Raw genomic sequence first — 17,176 nt, forward strand, 5'->3', positions numbered from 1 at the left:
AGAGCCTACGGCCACACCACACTGAATGCGCCCGATCTCGTCTGATCTCGGAAGCTAAGCAGTGTCGGGCCTAGTTAGTACCTGGATGGGAGACCGCCTGGGAATACCAGGTGCTGTAGGCTTTTTTGTGCTCCAAGTTCAGGAAGTGAGCCATTTCTCAATTGCCTTTCAAAACTGCAAGGTCTAGCCGACTAGATGCTTAAAAGTACAAAACTCACTAGGACCAGAGCCTACGGCCACACCACACTGAATGTGCCCGATCTCGTCTGATCTCGGAAGCTAAGTAGTGTCGGGCCTAGTTAGTACCTGGAAGGGAGACCGCCTGGGAATACCAGGTGCTGTAGGCTATTTTGTGCTCCATGATTAGTAATTGCACAACTTCTCAATTACTTTTCAAATTTGGTATGTTTCCAAAATAATTTTATCCCGTTTTATAGCGGAAATGTTGGACAACATTATGAGGGCTGGAGCTACCTATTTACATATAATTAGCATACAGGTAGTGTGTTCATGGGTAATAAATCGACTTTCACATGTAATGCAGTACAGAGAATATTGAGTCCTTCAAGAGGCATGAAAGAAAGCCGTTATTGTGTTGATTGTTCTCTCCATCTCCCTGCAACAGAAACAGGATGGATGGATTAAAGTTATCCTACCAGACATAGGAGTCCTGAATGGGCCCACCAGTCTTATATATCTCGCCTGATCGAGCCTGATCGAGCGATGAGCGTGGTATCATGTTGCAAGTGGCTGCATGGCTTAGCTTACTAAATGCAAATGCATAAGAGTAATATTCTTAGCATTTCTAGAGCCTACGGCCACACCACACTGAATGCGCCCGATCTCGTCTGATCTCGGAAGCTAAGCAGTGTCGGGCCTAGTTAGTACCTGGATGGGAGACTGCCTGGGAATACCAGGTGCTGTAGGCTTTTTTGTGCTCCAAGTTCAGGAAGTGAGCCATTTCTCAATTGCCTTTCAAAACTGCAAGGTCTAGCCGACTAGATGCTTAAAAGTACAAAACTCACTAGGCCCAGAGCCTACGGCCACACCACACTGAATGCGCCCGATCTCGTCTGATCTCGGAAGCGAAGCAGTGTCGGGCCTAGTTAGTACCTGGATGGGAGACCGCCTGGGAATACCAGGTGCTGTAGGCTATTTTGTGCTCCATGATTAGTAATTGCGCAACTTCTCAATTACTTTTCAAATTTGGTATGTTTCCAAAATAATTTTATCCCGTTTTATAGCGGAAATGTTGGACAACATTATGAGGGCTGGAGCTACCTATTTACATATAATTAGCATACAGGTAGTGTGTTCATGGGTAATAAATCGACTTTCACATGTAATGCAGTACAGAGAATATTGAGTCCTTCAAGAGGCATGAAAGAAAGCCGTTATTGTGTTGATTGTTCTCTCCACCTCCCTGCAACAGAAACAGGATGGATGGATTAAAGTTATCCTACCAGACATAGGAGTCCTGAATGGGCCCACCAGTCTTATATATCTCGCCTGATCAAGCGCTGATCGAGCGATGAGCGTGGTATCATGTTGCAAGTGGCTGCATGGCTTAGCTTACTAAATGCAAATGCATAAGAGTAATATTCTTAGCATTTCTAGAGCCTACGGCCACACCACACTGAATGCGCCCGATCTCGTCTGATCTCGGAAGCTAAGCAGTGTCGGGCCTAGTTAGTACCTGGATGGGAGACCGCCTGGGAATACCAGGTGCTGTAGGCTTTTTTGTGCTCCAAGTTCAGGAAGTGAGCCATTTCTCAATTGCCTTTCAAAACTGCAAGGTCTAGCCGACTAGATGCTTAAAAGTACAAAACTCACTAGGCCCAGAGCCTACGGCCACACCACACTGAATGCGCCCGATCTCGTCTGATCTCGGAAGCTAAGCAGTGTCGGGCCTAGTTAGTACCTGGATGGGAGACGGCCTGGGAATACCAGGTGCTGTAGGCCTTTTTGTGCTCCAAGTTCAGGAAGTGAGCCATTTCTCAATTGCCTTTCAAAACTGCAAGGTCTAGCCGACTAGATGCTTAAAAGTACAAAACTCACTAGGACCAGAGCCTACGGCCACACCACACTGAATGCGCCCGATCTCGTCTGATCTCGGAAGCTAAGCAGTGTCGGGCCTAGTTAGTACCTGGATGGGAGACCGCCTGGGAATACCAGGTGCTGTAGGCTTTTTTGTGCTCCAAGTTCAGGAAGTGAGCCATTTCTCAATTGCCTTTCAAAACTGCAAGGTCTAGCCGACTAGATGCTTAAAAGTACAAAACTCACTAGGCCCAGAGCCTACGGCCACACCACACTGAATGCGCCCGATCTCGTCTGATCTCGGAAGCTAAGCAGTGTCGGGCCTAGTTAGTACCTGGATGGGAGACCGCCTGGGAATACCAGGTGCTGTAGGCTATTTTGTGCTCCATGATTAGTAATTGCACAACTTCTCAATTACTTTTCAAATTTGGTATGTTTCCAAAATAATTTTATCCCGTTTTATAGCGGAAATGTTGGACAACATTATGAGGGCTGGAGCTACCTATTTACATATAATTAGCATACAGGTAGTGTGTTCATGGGTAATAAATCGACTTTCACATGTAATGCAGTACAGAGAATATTGAGTCCTTCAAGAGGCATGAAAGAAAGCCGTTATTGTGTTGATTGTTCTCTCCACCTCCCTGCAACAGAAACAGGATGGATGGATTAAAGTTATCCTACCAGACATAGGAGTCCTGAATGGGCCCACCAGTCTTATATATCTCGCCTGATCGAGCGCTGATCGAGCGATGAGCGTGGTATCATGTTGCAAGTGGCTGCATGGCTTAGCTTACTAAATGCAAATGCATAAGAGTAATATTCTTAGCATTACTAGAGCCTACGGCCACACCAGACTGAATGCGCCCGATCTCGTCTGATCTCGGAAGCTAAGCAGTGTCGGGCCTAGTTAGTACCTGGATGGGAGACCGCCTGGGAATACCAGGTGCTGTAGGCTTTTTTGTGCTCCAAGTTCAGGAAGTGAGCCATTTCTCAATTGCCTTTCAAAACTGCAAGGTCTAGCCGACTAGATGCTTAAAAGTACAAAACTCACTAGGCCCAGAGCCTACGGCCACACCACACTGAATGTGCCCGATCTCGTCTGATCTCGGAAGCTAAGCAGTGTCGGGCCTAGTTAGTACCTGGATGGGAGACCGCCTGGGAATACCAGGTGCTGTAGGCTATTTTGTGCTCCATGATTAGTAATTGCGCAACTTCTCAATTACTTTTCAAATTTGGTATGTTTCCAAAATAATTTTATCCCGTTTTATAGCGGAAATGTTGGACAACATTATGAGGGCTGGAGCTACCTATTTACATATAATTAGCATACAGGTAGTGTGTTCATGGGTAATAAATCGACTTTCACATGTAATGCAGTACAGAGAATATTGAGTCCTTCAAGAGGCATGAAAGAAAGCCGTTATTGTGTTGATTGTTCTCTCCACCTCCCTGCAACAGAAACAGGATGGATGGATTAAAGTTATCCTACCAGACATAGGAGTCCTGAATGGGCCCACCAGTCTTATATATCTCGCCTGATCAAGCGCTGATCGAGCGATGAGCGTGGTATCATGTTGCAAGTGGCTGCATGGCTTAGCTTACTAAATGCAAATGCATAAGAGTAATATTCTTAGCATTTCTAGAGACTACGGCCACACCACACTGAATGCGCCCGATCTCGTCTGATCTCGGAAGCTAAGCAGTGTCGGGCCTAGTTAGTACCTGGATGGGAGACCGCCTGGGAATACCAGGTGCTGTAGGCTTTTTTGTGCTCCAAGTTCAGGAAGTGAGCCATTTCTCAATTGCCTTTCAAAACTGCAAGGTCTAGCCGACTAGATGCTTAAAAGTACAAAACTCACTAGGCCCAGAGCCTACGGCCACACCACACTGAATGCGCCCGATCTCGTCTGATCTCGGAAGCTAAGCAGTGTCGGGCCTAGTTAGTACCTGGATGGGAGACCGCCTGGGAATACCAGGTGCTGTAGGCTTTTTTGTGCTCCAAGTTCAGGAAGTGAGCCATTTCTCAATTGCCTTTCAAAACTGCAAGGTCTAGCCGACTAGATGCTTAAAAGTACAAAACTCACTAAGACCAGAGCCTACGGCCACACCACACTGAATGCGCCCGATCTCGTCTGATCTCGGAAGCTAAGCAGTGTCGGGCCTAGTTAGTACCTGGATGGGAGACCGCCTGGGAATACCAGGTGCTGTAGGCTATTTTGTGCTCCATGATTAGTAATTGCACAACTTCTCAATTACTTTTCAAATTTGGTATGTTTCCAAAATAATTTTATCCCGTTTTATAGCGGAAATGTTGGACAACATTATGAGGGCTGGAGCTACCTATTTACATATAATTAGCATACAGGTAGTGTGTTCATGGGTAATAAATCGACTTTCACATGTAATGCAGTACAGAGAATATTGAGTCCTTCAAGAGGCATGAAAGAAAGGCGTTATTGTGTTGATTGTTCTCTCCACCTCCCTGCAACAGAAACAGGATGGATGGATTAAAGTTATCCTACCAGACATAGGAGTCCTGAATGGGCCCACCAGTCTTATATATCTCGCCTGATCGAGCGCTGATCGACCGATGAGAGTGGTATCATGTTGCAAGTGGCTGCATGGCTTAGCTTACTAAATGCAAATGCATAAGAGTAATATTCTTAGCATTACTCGAGCCTACGGCCACACCACACTGAATGCGCCCGATCTCGTCTGATCTCGGAAGCTAAGCAGTGTCGGGCCTAGTTAGTACCTGGATGGGAGACCGCCTGGGAATACCAGGTGCTGTAGGCTTTTTTGTGCTCCAAGTTCAGGAAGTGAGCCATTTCTCAATTGCCTTTCAAAACTGCAAGGTCTAGCCGACTAGATGCTTAAAAGTACAAAACTCACTAGGCCCAGAGCCTACGGCCACACCACACTGAATGCGCCCGATCTCGTCTGATCTCGGAAGCTAAGCAGTGTCGGGCCTAGTTAGTACCTGGATGGGAGACCGCCTGGGAATACCAGGTGCTGTAGGCTTTTTTGTGCTCCAAGTTCAGGAAGTGAGCCATTTCTCAATTGCCTTTCAAAACTGCAAGGTCTAGCCGACTAGATGCTTAAAAGTACAAAACTCACTAGGACCAGAGCCTACGGCCACACCACACTGAATGCGCCCGATCTCGTCTGATCTCGGAAGCTAAGCAGTGTCGGGCCTAGTTAGTACCTGGATGGGAGACCGCCTGGGAATACCAGGTGCTGTAGGCTTTTTTGTGCTCCAAGTTCAGGAAGTGAGCCATTTCTCAATTGCCTTTCAAAACTGCAAGGTCTAGCCGACTAGATGCTTAAAAGTACAAAACTCACTAGGCCCTGAGCCTACGGCCACACCACACTGAATGCGCCCGATCTCGTCTGATCTCGGAAGCTAAGCAGTTTCAGGCCTAGTTAGTACCTGGATGGGAGACCGCCTGGGAATACCAGGTGCTGTAGGCTATTTTGTGCTCCATGATTAGTAATTGCACAACTTCTCAATTACTTTTCAAATTTGGTATGTTTCCAAAATAATTTTATCCCGTTTTATAGCGGAAATGTTGGACAACATTATGAGGGCTGGAGCTACCTATTTACATATAATTAGCATACAGGTAGTGTGTTCATGGGTAATAAATCGACTTTCACATGTAATGCAGTACAGAGAATATTGAGTCCTTCAAGAGGCATGAAAGAAAGCCGTTATTGTGTTGATTGTTCTCTCCACCTCCCTGCAACAGAAACAGGATGGATGGATTAAAGTTATCCTACCAGACATAGGAGTCCTGAATGGGCCCACCAGTCTTATATATCTCGCCTGATCGAGCCTGATCGAGCGATGAGCGTGGTATCATGTTGCAAGTGGCTGCATGGCTTAGCTTACTAAATGCAAATGCATAAGAGTAATATTCTTAGCATTTCTAGAGCCTACGGCCACACCACACTGAATGCGCCCGATCTCATCTGATCTCGGAAGCTAAGCAGTGTCGGGCCTAGTTAGTACCTGGATGGGAGACCGCCTGGGAATACCAGGTGCTGTAGGCTTTTTTGTGCTCCAAGTTCAGGAAGTGAGCCATTTCTCAATTGCCTTTCAAAACTGCAAGGTCTAGCCGACTAGATGCTTAAAAGTACAAAACTCACTAGGCCCAGAGCCTACGGCCACACCACACTGAATGCGCCCGATCTCGTCTGATCTCGGAAGCTAAGCAGTGTCGGGCCTAGTTAGTACCTGGATGGGAGACGGCCTGGGAATACCAGGTGCTGTAGGCCTTTTTGTGCTCCAAGTTCAGGAAGTGAGCCATTTCTCAATTGCCTTTCAAAACTGCAAGGTCTAGCCGACTAGATGCTTAAAAGTACAAAACTCACTAGGACCAGAGCCTACGGCCACACCACACTGAATGCGCCCGATCTCGTCTGATCTCGGAAGCTAAGCAGTGTCGGGCCTAGTTAGTACCTGGATGGGAGACCGCCTGGGAATACCAGGTGCTGTAGGCTTTTTTGTGCTCCAAGTTCAGGAAGTGAGCCATTTCTCAATTGCCTTTCAAAACTGCAAGGTCTAGCCGACTAGATGCTTAAAAGTACAAAACTCACTAGGCCCAGAGCCTACGGCCACACCACACTGAATGCGCCCGATCTCGTCTGATCTCGGAAGCTAAGCAGTGTCGGGCCTAGTTAGTACCTGGATGGGAGACCGCCTGGGAATACCAGGTGCTGTAGGCTATTTTGTGCTCCATGATTAGTAATTGCACAACTTCTCAATTACTTTTCAAATTTGGTATGTTTCCAAAATAATTTTATCCCGTTTTATAGCGGAAATGTTGGACAACATTATGAGGGCTGGAGCTACCTATTTACATATAATTAGCATACAGGTAGTGTGTTCATGGGTAATAAATCGACTTTCACATGTAATGCAGTACAGAGAATATTGAGTCCTTCAAGAGGCATGAAAGAAAGCCGTTATTGTGTTGATTGTTCTCTCCACCTCCCTGCAACAGAAACAGGATGGATGGATTAAAGTTATCCTACCAGACATAGGAGTCCTGAATGGGCCCACCAGTCTTATATATCTCGCCTGATCGAGCGCTGATCGAGCGATGAGCGTGGTATCATGTTGCAAGTGGCTGCATGGCTTAGCTTACTAAATGCAAATGCATAAGAGTAATATTCTTAGCATTACTAGAGCCTACAGCCACACCAGACTGAATGCGCCCGATCTCGTCTGATCTCGGAAGCTAAGCAGTGTCGGGCCTAGTTAGTACCTGGATGGGAGACCGCCTGGGAATACCAGGTGCTGTAGGCTTTTTTGTGCTCCAAGTTCAGGAAGTGAGCCATTTCTCAATTGCCTTTCAAAACTGCAAGGTCTAGCCGACTAGATGCTTAAAAGTACAAAACTCACTAGGCCCAGAGCCTACGGCCACACCACACTGAATGCGCCCGATCTCGTCTGATCTCGGAAGCTAAGCAGTGTCGGGCCTAGTTAGTACCTGGATGGGAGACCGCCTGGGAATACCAGGTGCTGTAGGCTTTTTTGTGCTCCAAGTTCAGGAAGTGAGCCATTTCTCAATTGCCTTTCAAAACTGCAAGGTCTAGCCGACTAGATGCTTAAAAGTACAAAACTCACTAGGACCAGAGCCTACGGCCACACCACACTGAATGCGCCCGATCTCGTCTGATCTCGGAAGCTAAGTAGTGTCGGGCCTAGTTAGTACCTGGAAGGGAGACCGCCTGGGAATACCAGGTGCTGTAGGCTATTTTGTGCTCCATGATTAGTAATTGCACAACTTCTCAATTACTTTTCAAATTTGGTATGTTTCCAAAATAATTTTATCCCGTTTTATAGCGGAAATGTTGGACAACATTATGAGGGCTGGAGCTACCTATTTACATATAATTAGCATACAGGTAGTGTGTTCATGGGTAATAAATCGACTTTCACATGTAATGCAGTACAGAGAATATTGAGTCCTTCAAGAGGCATGAAAGAAAGCCGTTATTGTGTTGATTGTTCTCTCCATCTCCCTGCAACAGAAACAGGATGGATGGATTAAAGTTATCCTACCAGACATAGGAGTCCTGAATGGGCCCACCAGTCTTATATATCTCGCCTGATCGAGCCTGATCGAGCGATGAGCGTGGTATCATGTTGCAAGTGGCTGCATGGCTTAGCTTACTAAATGCAAATGCATAAGAGTAATATTCTTAGCATTTCTAGAGCCTACGGCCACACCACACTGAATGCGCCCGATCTCGTCTGATCTCGGAAGCTAAGCAGTGTCGGGCCTAGTTAGTACCTGGATGGGAGACTGCCTGGGAATACCAGGTGCTGTAGGCTTTTTTGTGCTCCAAGTTCAGGAAGTGAGCCATTTCTCAATTGCCTTTCAAAACTGCAAGGTCTAGCCGACTAGATGCTTAAAAGTACAAAACTCACTAGGCCCAGAGCCTACGGCCACACCACACTGAATGCGCCCGATCTCGTCTGATCTCGGAAGCGAAGCAGTGTCGGGCCTAGTTAGTACCTGGATGGGAGACCGCCTGGGAATACCAGGTGCTGTAGGCTATTTTGTGCTCCATGATTAGTAATTGCGCAACTTCTCAATTACTTTTCAAATTTGGTATGTTTCCAAAATAATTTTATCCCGTTTTATAGCGGAAATGTTGGACAACATTATGAGGGCTGGAGCTACCTATTTACATATAATTAGCATACAGGTAGTGTGTTCATGGGTAATAAATCGACTTTCACATGTAATGCAGTACAGAGAATATTGAGTCCTTCAAGAGGCATGAAAGAAAGCCGTTATTGTGTTGATTGTTCTCTCCACCTCCCTGCAACAGAAACAGGATGGATGGATTAAAGTTATCCTACCAGACATAGGAGTCCTGAATGGGCCCACCAGTCTTATATATCTCGCCTGATCAAGCGCTGATCGAGCGATGAGCGTGGTATCATGTTGCAAGTGGCTGCATGGCTTAGCTTACTAAATGCAAATGCATTAGAGTAATATTCTTAGCATTACTCGAGCCTACGGCCACACCACACTGAATGCGCCCGATCTCGTCTGATCTCGGAAGCTAAGCAGTGTCGGGCCTAGTTAGTACCTGGATGGGAGACCGCCTGGGAATACCAGGTGCTGTAGGCTTTTTTGTGCTCCAAGTTCAGGAAGTGAGCCATTTCTCAATTGCCTTTCAAAACTGCAAGGTCTAGCCGACTAGATGCTTAAAAGTACAAAACTCACTAGGCCCAGAGCCTACGGCCACACCACACTGAATGCGCCCGATCTCGTCTGATCTCGGAAGCTAAGCAGTGTCGGGCCTAGTTAGTACCTGGATGGGAGACCGCCTGGGAATACCAGGTGCTGTAGGCTTTTTTGTGCTCCAAGTTCAGGAAGTGAGCCATTTCTCAATTGCCTTTCAAAACTGCAAGGTCTAGCCGACTAGATGCTTAAAAGTACAAAACTCACTAGGACCAGAGCCTACGGCCACACCACACTGAATGCGCCCGATCTCGTCTGATCTCGGAAGCTAAGCAGTGTCGGGCCTAGTTAGTACCTGGATGGGAGACCGCCTGGGAATACCAGGTGCTGTAGGCTTTTTTGTGCTCCAAGTTCAGGAAGTGAGCCATTTCTCAATTGCCTTTCAAAACTGCAAGGTCTAGCCGACTAGATGCTTAAAAGTACAAAACTCACTAGAACCAGAGCCTACGGCCACACCACACTGAATGCGCCCGATCTCGTCTGATCTCGGAAGCTAAGCAGTGTCGGGCCTAATTAGTACCTGGATGGGAGACGGCCTGGGAATACCAGGTGCTGTAGGCTTTTTTGTGCTCCAAGTTCAGGAAGTGAGCCATTTCTCAATTGCCTTTCAAAACTGCAAGGTCTAGCCGACTAGATGCTTAAAAGTACAAAACTCACTAGGACCAGAGCCTACGGCCACACCACACTGAATGCGCCCGATCTCGTCTGATCTCGGAAGCTAAGCAGTGTCGGGCCTAGTTAGTACCTGGATGGGAGACCGCCTGGGAATACCAGGTGCTGTAGGCTTTTTTGTGCTCCAAGTTCAGGAAGTGAGCCATTTCTCAATTGCCTTTCAAAACTGCAAGGTCTAGCCGACTAGATGCTTAAAAGTACAAAACTCACTAGGCCCAGAGCCTACGGCCACACCACACTGAATGCGCCCGATCTCGTCTGATCTCGGAAGCTAAGTAGTGTCGGGCCTAGTTAGTACCTGGATGGGAGACCGCCTGGGAATACCAGGTGCTGTAGGCTATTTTGTGCTCCATGATTAGTAATTGCACAACTTCTCAATTACTTTTCAAATTTGGTATGTTTCCAAAATAATTTTATCCCGTTTTATAGCGGAAATGTTGGACAACATTATGAGGGCTGGAGCTACCTATTTACATATAATTAGCATACAGGTAGTGTGTTCATGGGTAATAAATCGACTTTCACATGTAATGCAGTACAGAGAATATTGAGTCCTTCAAGAGGCATGAAAGAAAGCCGTTATTGTGTTGATTGTTCTCTCCACCTCCCTGCAACAGAAACAGGATGGATGGATTAAAGTTATCCTACCAGACATAGGAGTCCTGAATGGGCCCACCAGTCTTATATATCTCGCCTGATCGAGCGCTGATCGAGCGATGAGCGTGGTATCATGTTGCAAGTGGCTGCATGGCTTAGCTTACTAAATGCAAATGCATAAGAGTAATATTCTTAGCATTACTAGAGCCTACGGCCACACCAGACTGAATGCGCCCGATCTCGTCTGATCTCGGAAGCTAAGCAGTGTCGGGCCTAGTTAGTACCTGGATGGGAGACCGCCTGGGAATACCAGGTGCTGTAGGCTTTTTTGTGCTCCAAGTTCAGGAAGTGAGCCATTTCTCAATTGCCTTTCAAAACTGCAAGGTCTAGCCGACTAGATGCTTAAAAGTACAAAACTCACTAGGCCCAGAGCCTACGGCCACACCACACTGAATGCGCCCGATCTCGTCTGATCTCGGAAGCTAAGCAGTGTCGGGCCTAGTTAGTACCTGGGTGGGAGACCGCCTGGGAATACCAGGTGCTGTAGGCTTTTTTGTGCTCCAAGTTCAGGAAGTGAGCCATTTCTCAATTGCCTTTCAAAACTGCAAGGTCTAGCCGACTAGATGCTTAAAAGTACAAAACTCACTAGGACCAGAGCCTACGGCCACACCACACTGAATGCGCCCGATCTCGTCTGATCTCGGAAGCTAAGCAGGGTTGGGCCTAGTTAGTACCTGGATGGGAGACCGCCTGGGAATACCAGGTGCTGTAGGCTATTTTGTGCTCCATGATTAGTAATTGCATAACTTCTCAATTACTTTTCAAATTTGGTATGTTTCCAAAATAATTTTATCCCGTTTTATAGCGGAAATGTTGGACAACATTATGAGGGCTGGAGCTACCTATTTACATATAATTAGCATACAGGTAGTGTGTTCATGGGTAATAAATCGACTTTCACATGTAATGCAGTACAGAGAATATTGAGTCCTTCAAGAGGCATGAAAGAAAGCCGTTATTGTGTTGATTGTTCTCTCCATCTCCCTGCAACAGAAACAGGATGGATGGATTAAAGTTATCCTACCAGACATAGGAGTCCTGAATGGGCCCACCAGTCTTATATATCGAGCCTGATCGAGCGCTGATCGAGCGATGAGCGTGGTATCATGTTGCAAGTGGCTGCATGGCTTAGCTTACTAAATGCAAATGCATAAGAGTAATATTCTTAGCATTTCTAGAGCCTACGGCCACACCACACTGAATGCGCCCGATCTCGTCTGATCTCGGAAGCTAAGCAGTGTCGGGCCTAGTTAGTACCTGGATGGGAGACCGCCTGGGAATACCAGGTGCTGTAGGCTTTTTTGTGCTCCAAGTTCAGGAAGTGAGCCATTTCTCAATTGCCTTTCAAAACTGCAAGGTCTAGCCGACTAGATGCTTAAAAGTACAAAACTCACTAGGCCCAGAGCCTACGGCCACACCACACTGAATGCGCCCGATCTCGTCTGATCTCGGAAGCTAAGCAGTGTCGGGCCTAGTTAGTACCTGGATGGGAGACCGCCTGGGAATACCAGGTGCTGTAGGCTATTTTGTGCTCCATGATTAGTAATTGCACAACTTCTCAATTACTTTTCAAATTTGGTATGTTTCCAAAATAATTTTATCCCGTTTTATAGCGGAAATGTTGGACAACATTATGAGGGCTGGAGCTACCTATTTACATATAATTAGCATACAGGTAGTGTGTTCATGGGTAATAAATCGACTTTCACATGTAATGCAGTACAGAGAATATTGAGTCCTTCAAGAGGCATGAAAGAAAGCCGTTATTGTGTTGATTGTTCTCTCCACCTCCCTGCAACAGAAACAGGATGGATGGATTAAAGTTATCCTACCAGACATAGGAGTCCTGAATGGGCCCACCAGTCTTATATATCTCGCCTGATCGAGCGCTGATCGAGCGATGAGCGTGGTATCATGTTGCAAGTGGCTGCATGGCTTAGCTTACTAAATGCAAATGCATAAGAGTAATATTCTTAGCATTACTAGAGCCTACGGCCACACCAGACTGAATGCGCCCGATCTCGTCTGATCTCGGAAGCTAAGCAGTGTCGGGCCTAGTTAGTACCTGGATGGGAGACCGCCTGGGAATACCAGGTGCTGTAGGCTTTTTTGTGCTCCAAGTTCAGGAAGTGAGCCATTTCTCAATTGCCTTTCAAAACTGCAAGGTCTAGCCGACTAGATGCTTAAAAGTACAAAACTCACTAGGCCCAGAGCCTACGGCCACACCACACTGAATGCGCCCGATCTCGTCTGATCTCGGAAGCTAAGCAGTGTCGGGCCTAGTTAGTACCTGGTTGGGAGACGGCCTGGGAATACCAGGTGCTGTAGGCTTTTTTGTGCTCCAAGTTCAGGAAGTGAGCCATTTCTCAATTGCCTTTCAAAACTGCAAGGTCTAGCCGACTAGATGCTTAAAAGTACAAAACTCACTAGGACCAGAGCCTACGGCCACACCACACTGAATGCGCCCGATCTCGTCTGATCTCGGAAGCTAAGCAGTGTTGGGCCTAGTTAGTACCTGGATGGGAGACCGCCTGGGAATACCAGGTGCTGTAGGCTATTTTGTGCTCCATGATTAGTAATTGCACAACTTCTCAATTACTTTTCAAATTTGGTATGTTTCCAAAATAATTTTATCCCGTTTTATAGCGGAAATGTTGGACAACATTATGAGGGCTGGAGCTACCTATTTACATATAATTAGCATACAGGTAGTGTGTTCATGGGTAATAAATCGACTTTCACATGTAATGCAGTACAGAGAATATTGAGTCCTTCAAGAGGCATGAAAGAAAGCCGTTATTGTGTTGATTGTTCTCTCCATCTCCCTGCAACAGAAACAGGATGGATGGATTAAAGTTATCCTACCAGACATAGGAGTCCTGAATGGGCCCACCAGTCTTATATATCGAGCCTGATCGAGCGCTGATCGAGCGATGAGCGTGGTATCATGTTGCAAGTGGCTGCATGGCTTAGCTTACTAAATGCAAATGCATAAGAGTAATATTCTTAGCATTTCTAGAGCCTACGGCCACACCACACTGAATGCGCCCGATCTCGTCTGATCTCGGAAGCTAAGCAGTGTCGGGCCTAGTTAGTACCTGGATGGGAGACCGCCTGGGAATACCAGGTGCTGTAGGCTTTTTTGTGCTCCAAGTTCAGGAAGTGAGCCATTTCTCAATTGCCTTTCAAAACTGCAAGGTCTAGCCGACTAGATGCTTAAAAGTACAAAACTCACTAGGCCCAGAGCCTACGGCCACACCACACTGAATGCGCCCGATCTCGTCTGATCTCAGAAGCTAAGCAGTGTCGGGCCTAGTTAGTACCTGGATGGGAGACCGCCTGGGAATACCAGGTGCTGTAGGCTATTTTGTGCTCCATGATTAGTAATTGCACAACTTCTCAATTACTTTTCAAATTTGGTATGTTTCCAAAATAATTTTATCCCGTTTTATAGCGGAAATGTTGGACAACATTATGAGGGCTGGAGCTACCTATTTACATATAATTAGCATACAGGTAGTGTGTTCATGGGTAATAAATCGACTTTCACATGTAATGCAGTACAGAGAATATTGAGTCCTTCAAGAGGCATGAAAGAAAGCCGTTATTGTGTTGATTGTTCTCTCCACCTCCCTGCAACAGAAACAGGATGGATGGATTAAAGTTATCCTACCAGACATAGGAGTCCTGAATGGGCCCACCAGTCTTATATATCTCGCCTGATCGAGCCTGATCGAGCGATGAGCGTGGTATCATGTTGCAAGTGGCTGCATGGCTTAGCTTACTAAATGCAAATGCATAAGAGTAATATTCTTAGCATTTCTAGAGCCTACGGCCACACCACACTGAATGCGCCCGATCTCATCTGATCTCGGAAGCTAAGCAGTGTCGGGCCTAGTTAGTACCTGGATGGGAGACCGCCTGGGAATACCAGGTGCTGTAGGCTTTTTTGTGCTCCAAGTTCAGGAAGTGAGCCATTTCTCAATTGCCTTTCAAAACTGCAAGGTCTAGCCGACTAGATGCTTAAAAGTACAAAACTCACTAGGCCCAGAGCCTACGGCCACACCACACTGAATGTGCCCGATCTCGTCTGATCTCGGAAGCTAAGCAGTGTTGGGCCTAGTTAGTACCTGGATGGGAGACCGCCTGGGAATATCAGGTGCTGTAGGCTTTTTTGTGCTCCAAGTTCAGGAAGTGAGCCATTTCTCAATTGCCTTTCAAAACTGCAAGGTCTAGCCGACTAGATGCTTAAAAGTACAAAACTCACTAGGCCCAGAGCCTACGGCCACACCACACTGAATGCGCCCGATCTCGTCTGATCTCGGAAGCTAAGCAGTGTCGGGCCTAGTTAGTACGTGGATGGGAGACCGCCTGGGAATACCAGGTGCTGTAGGCTATTTTGTGCTCCATGATTAGTAATTGCACAACTTCTCAATTACTTTTCAAATTTGGTATGTTTCCAAAATAATTTTATCCCGTTTTATAGCGGAAATGTTGGACAACATTATGAGGGCTGGAGCTACCTATTTACATATAATTAGCATACAGGTAGTGTGTTCATGGGTAATAAATCGACTTTCACATGTAATGCAGTACAGAGAATATTGAGTCCTTCAAGAGGCATGAAAGAAAGCCGTTATTGTGTTGATTGTTCTCTCCACCTCCCTGCAACAGAAACAGGATGGATGGATTAAAGTTATCCTACCAGACATAGGAGTCCTGAATGGGCCCACCAGTCTTATATATCTCGCCTGATCAAGCGCTGATCGAGCGATGAGCGTGGTATCATGTTGCAAGTGGCTGCATGGCTTAGCTTACTAAATGCAAATGCATAAGAGTAATATTCTTAGCATTTCTAGAGACTACGGCCACACCACACTGAATGCGCCCGATCTCGTCTGATCTCGGAAGCTAAGCAGTGTCGGGCCTAGTTAGTACCTGGATGGGAGACCGCCTGGGAATACCAGGTGCTGTAGGCTTTTTTGTGCTCCAAGTTCAGGAAGTGAGCCATTTCTCAATTGCCTTTCAAAACTGCAAGGTCTAGCCGACTAGATGCTTAAAAGTACAAAACTCACTAGGCCCAGAGCCTACGGCCACACCACACTGAATGCGCCCGATCTCGTCTGATCTCGGAAGCTAAGCAGTGTCGGGCCTAGTTAGTACCTGGATGGGAGACCGCCTGGGAATACTAGGTGCTGTAGGCTTTTTTGTGCTCCAAGTTCAGGAAGTGAGCCATTTCTCAATTGCCTTTCAAAACTGCAAGGTCTAGCCGACTAGATGCTTAAAAGTACAAAACTCACTAGGACCAGAGCCTACGGCCACACCACACTGAATGCGCCCGATCTCGTCTGATCTCAGAAGCTAAGCAGTGTCGGGCCTAGTTAGTACCTGGATGGGAGACTGCCTGGGAATACCAGGTGCTGTAGGCTTTTTTGTGCTCCAAGTTCAGGAAGTGAGCCATTTCTCAATTGCCTTTCAAAACTGCAAGGTCTAGCCGACTAGATGCTTAAAAGTACAAAACTCACTAGGCCCAGAGCCTACGGCCACACCACACTGAATGCGCCCGATCTCGTCTGATCTCGGAAGCTAAGCAGTGTCGGGCCTAGTTAGTACCTGGATGGGAGACCGCCTGGGAATACCAGGTGCTGTAGGCTATTTTGTGCTCCATGATTAGTAATTGCACAACTTCTCAATTACTTTTCAAATTTGGTATGTTTCCAAAATAATTTTATCCCGTTTTATAGCGGAAATGTTGGACAACATTATGAGGGCTGGAGCTACCTATTTACATATAATTAGCATACAGGTAGTGTGTTCATGGGTAATAAATCGACTTTCACATGTAATGCAGTACAGAGAATATTGAGTCCTTCAAGAGGCATGAAAGAAAGGCGTTATTGTGTTGATTGTTCTCTCCACCTCCCTGCAACAGAAACAGGATGGATGGATTAAAGTTATCCTACCAGACATAGGAGTCCTGAATGGGCCCACCAGTCTTATATATCTCGCCTGATCGAGCGCTGATCGACCGATGAGAGTGGTATCATGTTGCAAGTGGCTGCATGGCTTAGCTTACTAAATGCAAATGCATAAGAGTAATATTCTTAGCATTACTCGAGCCTACGGCCACACCACACTGAATGCGCCCGATCTCGTCTGATCTCGGAAGCTAAGCAGTGTCGGGCCTAGTTAGTACCTGGATGGGAGACCGCCTGGGAATACCAGGTGCTGTAGGCCTTTTTGTGCTCCAAGTTCAGGAAGTGAGCCATTTCTCAATTGCCTTTCAAAACTGCAAGGTCTAGCCGACTAGATGCTTAAAAGTACAAAACTCACTAGGACCAGAGCCTACGGCCACACCACACTGAATGCGCCCGATCTCGTCTGATCTCGGAAGCTAAGCAGTGTCGGGCCTAGTTAGTACCTGGATGGGAGACCGCCTGGGAATACCAGGTGCTGTAGGCTTTTTTGTGCTCCAAGTTCAGGAAGTGAGCCATTTCTCAATTGCCTTTCAAAACTGCAAGGTCTAGCCGACTAGATGCTTA

General features: G+C 46.6%; 51 non-coding genes across 51 annotated transcripts; all 51 read left to right on the top strand.

The window, feature by feature from the left end:
* The first annotated feature begins 3 nt into the window (after window positions 1-3).
* On the top strand, window positions 4-122 carry LOC138475695 (5S ribosomal RNA). Its single transcript, XR_011269816.1, has one exon. It is a non-coding gene; the product is annotated as a 5S ribosomal RNA (ribosomal RNA).
* Window positions 123-228: 106 nt separating this feature from the next.
* LOC138480094 (5S ribosomal RNA) lies at window positions 229-347 on the top strand. The gene has a single exon (XR_011273808.1). It is a non-coding gene; the product is annotated as a 5S ribosomal RNA (ribosomal RNA).
* A 463-nt stretch (window positions 348-810) lies between these two features.
* On the top strand, window positions 811-929 carry LOC138478360 (5S ribosomal RNA). Its single transcript, XR_011272235.1, has one exon. It is a non-coding gene; the product is annotated as a 5S ribosomal RNA (ribosomal RNA).
* Window positions 930-1,035: 106 nt separating this feature from the next.
* On the top strand, window positions 1,036-1,154 carry LOC138477899 (5S ribosomal RNA). The gene has a single exon (XR_011271816.1). It is a non-coding gene; the product is annotated as a 5S ribosomal RNA (ribosomal RNA).
* Window positions 1,155-1,618: 464 nt separating this feature from the next.
* On the top strand, window positions 1,619-1,737 carry LOC138475696 (5S ribosomal RNA). Its single transcript, XR_011269817.1, has one exon. It is a non-coding gene; the product is annotated as a 5S ribosomal RNA (ribosomal RNA).
* Window positions 1,738-1,843: 106 nt separating this feature from the next.
* On the top strand, window positions 1,844-1,962 carry LOC138479393 (5S ribosomal RNA). Its single transcript, XR_011273172.1, has one exon. It is a non-coding gene; the product is annotated as a 5S ribosomal RNA (ribosomal RNA).
* Window positions 1,963-2,068: 106 nt separating this feature from the next.
* Window positions 2,069-2,187, top strand: LOC138475697 (5S ribosomal RNA). The gene has a single exon (XR_011269818.1). It is a non-coding gene; the product is annotated as a 5S ribosomal RNA (ribosomal RNA).
* Window positions 2,188-2,293: 106 nt separating this feature from the next.
* LOC138475698 (5S ribosomal RNA) lies at window positions 2,294-2,412 on the top strand. The gene has a single exon (XR_011269819.1). It is a non-coding gene; the product is annotated as a 5S ribosomal RNA (ribosomal RNA).
* Window positions 2,413-2,876: 464 nt separating this feature from the next.
* On the top strand, window positions 2,877-2,995 carry LOC138479157 (5S ribosomal RNA). Its single transcript, XR_011272957.1, has one exon. It is a non-coding gene; the product is annotated as a 5S ribosomal RNA (ribosomal RNA).
* Window positions 2,996-3,101: 106 nt separating this feature from the next.
* Window positions 3,102-3,220, top strand: LOC138477919 (5S ribosomal RNA). The gene has a single exon (XR_011271834.1). It is a non-coding gene; the product is annotated as a 5S ribosomal RNA (ribosomal RNA).
* A 464-nt stretch (window positions 3,221-3,684) lies between these two features.
* On the top strand, window positions 3,685-3,803 carry LOC138478225 (5S ribosomal RNA). The gene has a single exon (XR_011272112.1). It is a non-coding gene; the product is annotated as a 5S ribosomal RNA (ribosomal RNA).
* A 106-nt stretch (window positions 3,804-3,909) lies between these two features.
* Window positions 3,910-4,028, top strand: LOC138475699 (5S ribosomal RNA). Its single transcript, XR_011269820.1, has one exon. It is a non-coding gene; the product is annotated as a 5S ribosomal RNA (ribosomal RNA).
* A 106-nt stretch (window positions 4,029-4,134) lies between these two features.
* LOC138475700 (5S ribosomal RNA) lies at window positions 4,135-4,253 on the top strand. The gene has a single exon (XR_011269821.1). It is a non-coding gene; the product is annotated as a 5S ribosomal RNA (ribosomal RNA).
* A 464-nt stretch (window positions 4,254-4,717) lies between these two features.
* On the top strand, window positions 4,718-4,836 carry LOC138475701 (5S ribosomal RNA). The gene has a single exon (XR_011269822.1). It is a non-coding gene; the product is annotated as a 5S ribosomal RNA (ribosomal RNA).
* A 106-nt stretch (window positions 4,837-4,942) lies between these two features.
* On the top strand, window positions 4,943-5,061 carry LOC138475702 (5S ribosomal RNA). Its single transcript, XR_011269823.1, has one exon. It is a non-coding gene; the product is annotated as a 5S ribosomal RNA (ribosomal RNA).
* Window positions 5,062-5,167: 106 nt separating this feature from the next.
* Window positions 5,168-5,286, top strand: LOC138475704 (5S ribosomal RNA). Its single transcript, XR_011269825.1, has one exon. It is a non-coding gene; the product is annotated as a 5S ribosomal RNA (ribosomal RNA).
* A 106-nt stretch (window positions 5,287-5,392) lies between these two features.
* Window positions 5,393-5,511, top strand: LOC138480209 (5S ribosomal RNA). Its single transcript, XR_011273913.1, has one exon. It is a non-coding gene; the product is annotated as a 5S ribosomal RNA (ribosomal RNA).
* A 463-nt stretch (window positions 5,512-5,974) lies between these two features.
* LOC138475129 (5S ribosomal RNA) lies at window positions 5,975-6,093 on the top strand. The gene has a single exon (XR_011269302.1). It is a non-coding gene; the product is annotated as a 5S ribosomal RNA (ribosomal RNA).
* Window positions 6,094-6,199: 106 nt separating this feature from the next.
* Window positions 6,200-6,318, top strand: LOC138479394 (5S ribosomal RNA). The gene has a single exon (XR_011273173.1). It is a non-coding gene; the product is annotated as a 5S ribosomal RNA (ribosomal RNA).
* Window positions 6,319-6,424: 106 nt separating this feature from the next.
* Window positions 6,425-6,543, top strand: LOC138475706 (5S ribosomal RNA). The gene has a single exon (XR_011269826.1). It is a non-coding gene; the product is annotated as a 5S ribosomal RNA (ribosomal RNA).
* A 106-nt stretch (window positions 6,544-6,649) lies between these two features.
* LOC138475707 (5S ribosomal RNA) lies at window positions 6,650-6,768 on the top strand. The gene has a single exon (XR_011269827.1). It is a non-coding gene; the product is annotated as a 5S ribosomal RNA (ribosomal RNA).
* Window positions 6,769-7,232: 464 nt separating this feature from the next.
* Window positions 7,233-7,351, top strand: LOC138479289 (5S ribosomal RNA). The gene has a single exon (XR_011273077.1). It is a non-coding gene; the product is annotated as a 5S ribosomal RNA (ribosomal RNA).
* A 106-nt stretch (window positions 7,352-7,457) lies between these two features.
* On the top strand, window positions 7,458-7,576 carry LOC138475708 (5S ribosomal RNA). The gene has a single exon (XR_011269828.1). It is a non-coding gene; the product is annotated as a 5S ribosomal RNA (ribosomal RNA).
* A 106-nt stretch (window positions 7,577-7,682) lies between these two features.
* Window positions 7,683-7,801, top strand: LOC138479616 (5S ribosomal RNA). Its single transcript, XR_011273375.1, has one exon. It is a non-coding gene; the product is annotated as a 5S ribosomal RNA (ribosomal RNA).
* Window positions 7,802-8,264: 463 nt separating this feature from the next.
* LOC138478363 (5S ribosomal RNA) lies at window positions 8,265-8,383 on the top strand. The gene has a single exon (XR_011272237.1). It is a non-coding gene; the product is annotated as a 5S ribosomal RNA (ribosomal RNA).
* A 106-nt stretch (window positions 8,384-8,489) lies between these two features.
* LOC138477901 (5S ribosomal RNA) lies at window positions 8,490-8,608 on the top strand. Its single transcript, XR_011271817.1, has one exon. It is a non-coding gene; the product is annotated as a 5S ribosomal RNA (ribosomal RNA).
* Window positions 8,609-9,072: 464 nt separating this feature from the next.
* On the top strand, window positions 9,073-9,191 carry LOC138475709 (5S ribosomal RNA). The gene has a single exon (XR_011269829.1). It is a non-coding gene; the product is annotated as a 5S ribosomal RNA (ribosomal RNA).
* A 106-nt stretch (window positions 9,192-9,297) lies between these two features.
* On the top strand, window positions 9,298-9,416 carry LOC138475710 (5S ribosomal RNA). Its single transcript, XR_011269830.1, has one exon. It is a non-coding gene; the product is annotated as a 5S ribosomal RNA (ribosomal RNA).
* Window positions 9,417-9,522: 106 nt separating this feature from the next.
* Window positions 9,523-9,641, top strand: LOC138475711 (5S ribosomal RNA). Its single transcript, XR_011269831.1, has one exon. It is a non-coding gene; the product is annotated as a 5S ribosomal RNA (ribosomal RNA).
* A 106-nt stretch (window positions 9,642-9,747) lies between these two features.
* On the top strand, window positions 9,748-9,866 carry LOC138479879 (5S ribosomal RNA). The gene has a single exon (XR_011273613.1). It is a non-coding gene; the product is annotated as a 5S ribosomal RNA (ribosomal RNA).
* Window positions 9,867-9,972: 106 nt separating this feature from the next.
* LOC138475712 (5S ribosomal RNA) lies at window positions 9,973-10,091 on the top strand. Its single transcript, XR_011269832.1, has one exon. It is a non-coding gene; the product is annotated as a 5S ribosomal RNA (ribosomal RNA).
* A 106-nt stretch (window positions 10,092-10,197) lies between these two features.
* LOC138478155 (5S ribosomal RNA) lies at window positions 10,198-10,316 on the top strand. The gene has a single exon (XR_011272048.1). It is a non-coding gene; the product is annotated as a 5S ribosomal RNA (ribosomal RNA).
* Window positions 10,317-10,780: 464 nt separating this feature from the next.
* On the top strand, window positions 10,781-10,899 carry LOC138479158 (5S ribosomal RNA). The gene has a single exon (XR_011272958.1). It is a non-coding gene; the product is annotated as a 5S ribosomal RNA (ribosomal RNA).
* Window positions 10,900-11,005: 106 nt separating this feature from the next.
* LOC138477682 (5S ribosomal RNA) lies at window positions 11,006-11,124 on the top strand. Its single transcript, XR_011271618.1, has one exon. It is a non-coding gene; the product is annotated as a 5S ribosomal RNA (ribosomal RNA).
* A 106-nt stretch (window positions 11,125-11,230) lies between these two features.
* On the top strand, window positions 11,231-11,349 carry LOC138477906 (5S ribosomal RNA). The gene has a single exon (XR_011271822.1). It is a non-coding gene; the product is annotated as a 5S ribosomal RNA (ribosomal RNA).
* Window positions 11,350-11,813: 464 nt separating this feature from the next.
* LOC138475713 (5S ribosomal RNA) lies at window positions 11,814-11,932 on the top strand. Its single transcript, XR_011269833.1, has one exon. It is a non-coding gene; the product is annotated as a 5S ribosomal RNA (ribosomal RNA).
* Window positions 11,933-12,038: 106 nt separating this feature from the next.
* On the top strand, window positions 12,039-12,157 carry LOC138475714 (5S ribosomal RNA). Its single transcript, XR_011269834.1, has one exon. It is a non-coding gene; the product is annotated as a 5S ribosomal RNA (ribosomal RNA).
* A 464-nt stretch (window positions 12,158-12,621) lies between these two features.
* On the top strand, window positions 12,622-12,740 carry LOC138479160 (5S ribosomal RNA). The gene has a single exon (XR_011272960.1). It is a non-coding gene; the product is annotated as a 5S ribosomal RNA (ribosomal RNA).
* A 106-nt stretch (window positions 12,741-12,846) lies between these two features.
* LOC138479946 (5S ribosomal RNA) lies at window positions 12,847-12,965 on the top strand. Its single transcript, XR_011273674.1, has one exon. It is a non-coding gene; the product is annotated as a 5S ribosomal RNA (ribosomal RNA).
* Window positions 12,966-13,071: 106 nt separating this feature from the next.
* On the top strand, window positions 13,072-13,190 carry LOC138475790 (5S ribosomal RNA). Its single transcript, XR_011269902.1, has one exon. It is a non-coding gene; the product is annotated as a 5S ribosomal RNA (ribosomal RNA).
* A 464-nt stretch (window positions 13,191-13,654) lies between these two features.
* Window positions 13,655-13,773, top strand: LOC138475717 (5S ribosomal RNA). Its single transcript, XR_011269836.1, has one exon. It is a non-coding gene; the product is annotated as a 5S ribosomal RNA (ribosomal RNA).
* A 106-nt stretch (window positions 13,774-13,879) lies between these two features.
* On the top strand, window positions 13,880-13,998 carry LOC138478986 (5S ribosomal RNA). Its single transcript, XR_011272802.1, has one exon. It is a non-coding gene; the product is annotated as a 5S ribosomal RNA (ribosomal RNA).
* Window positions 13,999-14,461: 463 nt separating this feature from the next.
* Window positions 14,462-14,580, top strand: LOC138475141 (5S ribosomal RNA). Its single transcript, XR_011269313.1, has one exon. It is a non-coding gene; the product is annotated as a 5S ribosomal RNA (ribosomal RNA).
* A 106-nt stretch (window positions 14,581-14,686) lies between these two features.
* On the top strand, window positions 14,687-14,805 carry LOC138478162 (5S ribosomal RNA). The gene has a single exon (XR_011272055.1). It is a non-coding gene; the product is annotated as a 5S ribosomal RNA (ribosomal RNA).
* A 106-nt stretch (window positions 14,806-14,911) lies between these two features.
* LOC138478604 (5S ribosomal RNA) lies at window positions 14,912-15,030 on the top strand. The gene has a single exon (XR_011272456.1). It is a non-coding gene; the product is annotated as a 5S ribosomal RNA (ribosomal RNA).
* A 464-nt stretch (window positions 15,031-15,494) lies between these two features.
* LOC138478226 (5S ribosomal RNA) lies at window positions 15,495-15,613 on the top strand. The gene has a single exon (XR_011272113.1). It is a non-coding gene; the product is annotated as a 5S ribosomal RNA (ribosomal RNA).
* A 106-nt stretch (window positions 15,614-15,719) lies between these two features.
* On the top strand, window positions 15,720-15,838 carry LOC138479030 (5S ribosomal RNA). The gene has a single exon (XR_011272842.1). It is a non-coding gene; the product is annotated as a 5S ribosomal RNA (ribosomal RNA).
* A 106-nt stretch (window positions 15,839-15,944) lies between these two features.
* LOC138480018 (5S ribosomal RNA) lies at window positions 15,945-16,063 on the top strand. Its single transcript, XR_011273739.1, has one exon. It is a non-coding gene; the product is annotated as a 5S ribosomal RNA (ribosomal RNA).
* Window positions 16,064-16,169: 106 nt separating this feature from the next.
* On the top strand, window positions 16,170-16,288 carry LOC138475718 (5S ribosomal RNA). The gene has a single exon (XR_011269837.1). It is a non-coding gene; the product is annotated as a 5S ribosomal RNA (ribosomal RNA).
* Window positions 16,289-16,752: 464 nt separating this feature from the next.
* On the top strand, window positions 16,753-16,871 carry LOC138476330 (5S ribosomal RNA). The gene has a single exon (XR_011270391.1). It is a non-coding gene; the product is annotated as a 5S ribosomal RNA (ribosomal RNA).
* Window positions 16,872-16,977: 106 nt separating this feature from the next.
* Window positions 16,978-17,096, top strand: LOC138475719 (5S ribosomal RNA). Its single transcript, XR_011269838.1, has one exon. It is a non-coding gene; the product is annotated as a 5S ribosomal RNA (ribosomal RNA).
* The last annotated feature ends 80 nt before the right edge of the window (window positions 17,097-17,176 follow it).

This window comes from Ambystoma mexicanum, chromosome 8 (assembly GCF_040938575.1).
Source record: "Ambystoma mexicanum isolate Mex_15411 chromosome 8, UKY_AmexF1_1, whole genome shotgun sequence".
Taxonomy (NCBI): Eukaryota; Metazoa; Chordata; class Amphibia; order Caudata; family Ambystomatidae; genus Ambystoma; species Ambystoma mexicanum.